Source organism: Pinus tabuliformis, chromosome Q (genome assembly GCF_031772625.1).
Source record: "Pinus tabuliformis cultivar Carrire ecotype Pingquan chromosome Q, CPIR1, whole genome shotgun sequence".
Taxonomy (NCBI): Eukaryota; Viridiplantae; Streptophyta; class Pinopsida; order Pinales; family Pinaceae; genus Pinus; species Pinus tabuliformis.
The window spans coordinates 200,667,916-200,669,663 of NC_142296.1; the positions used below are offsets into that span (position 1 = coordinate 200,667,916).

Sequence of the window (1,748 nt, forward strand, 5' to 3'; positions counted from 1 at the left end):
TGCTCTGCGTTTAAAATCACCACCTACAGCAGTTTCGTAGCGCGCTACGAAACTGCTGTGTGATTTAAAAAACACAGTCTTCCTCTAAACTCCTCACAAAATTGAATCGCTGTTGTTGCCATTCTTCAGTTTCACCTTTGCTACGAAACTGCTGTGTGATTTAAAAAACACAGTCTTCCTCTAAACTCCTCACAAAATTGAATCGCTGCTGTTGCCATTCTTCAGTTTCACCTTTGCTATGCTGGGATTCAGAATCACATTCTCTGTATCCTCCATAAGGCTAGAGTGGGTTACCTTCTTTTCCTCATCAATGATCACCTCAAGCTTAGGCCTAACATGATTATTGAGAACTGAAGCACACAAAATTGATGCCCTTTTTATATATTTTTTTATCTCTGTCTCGTCCTTTGTCCTTGCATTTGTTCATGTATCTCACGGTACGTGCTGCCTCATCCACAAGCTCAACAGTCCACTCTCGGTCATTCGAAATGCCAGGTTAAGATATCCAATTGAAACACATATTACATCGTCAAAGAATTGTAGAAGCCTTCTCTTTAGCTCCAATGACACATTGCCAACAGACTGAGATTGCATGAAAATACCCTTCTCTAAAGTACTGGAAATTGCAATGAAGTCTATGACAACACGAAAGGCCTGAAACCCTGTCATTTGGCCTGTGATGCGCTTTCCACCTCCTTCTGTTTTTAAGTATGCTAAAATTATAGATATAATGAATCCATTCAAACAATCAGGTCCATTGATACAATTTCTCTGTCTAGCCCAAACTTTAAGTAATAATAATGCTTCCACAAAAGTTTCTTGATCCAGAAATGTTCTTTTTAAGGATAATATTGTTGGAATGATCCGTATCACAAAGTCATTTGCAGAAGTTTCTGTGACTTTTCAGAAGTATCATCTGTCTGTGTCTTTTCTATGGAACTACTGCTACGTGCACTGGCTATGTTTCGAGCAGGTGAGGGAATCACAATATTGACTTCACCCCTCCAAGATGCATCACATCCTCTTGCAGCAGCAGTTGCAGCACATGCTTCTCTAGCTTCTATCTCTGCTTGGCTCTCTTGTACAAATGGGTGCTCCAAAAGTGCAGGCCAAGTCAATCTATTCTGTGAAACCTTGTTCAAAAGACCCTTCAAAAAACTTTTGAAATTAGGGCTAAAATTGTCTGGATATTTAACTGGGTCCTTAACAATGTGCCGAATAAGCGTATAGACAGAATTCGTATAAAAAGGAGGTTGACCAACAAAAATCTCGTATAAGATTACACCAAGTGACCATAGATCTGCTGTATGATTGTATGGTTGTTCGCGTACTAGTTCAGGAACCATATAAAGCGGGGTCCCTTTGATTGAACGAAGCACCATTGTATTGCAAGACATAGCTCTTGCAAATCCAAAGTCGCAAAGCTTGACAACACCTCCAGCACCAATAAGAATATTTTGAGGCTTCATATCACGATGTATAATACGATGAGAATGGAGATAATGAAGTGCCCGCGCCAGTTGCTTAGCAATAGCCTGAACTTGTGCTTCAGGAAGTCATTTGTCATCTTCAAGAATCTCCAATAGTTCACCCTGTGCACATTCTGTGACAACACAAAACTCCTGTGGACTTTCAAATGCATCTAGCATCTCTATGATATTTTCATGCTTCAGCTGTCGTAATATCTCAATTTCCTGCCTCAGATTGTCAATGTCTTTTTCACTCTTTCCATGCTTTAAGATAAACTT

At 39.8% G+C, this 1,748-nt stretch overlaps 1 pseudogene; it reads right to left on the bottom strand.

Moving 5' to 3' along the window:
* Positions 1–869: 869 nt before the first annotated feature.
* On the bottom strand, positions 870–1,469 carry LOC149218888 (serine/threonine-protein kinase TIO pseudogene; annotated as a pseudogene).
* Positions 1,470–1,748: the final 279 nt, after the last annotated feature.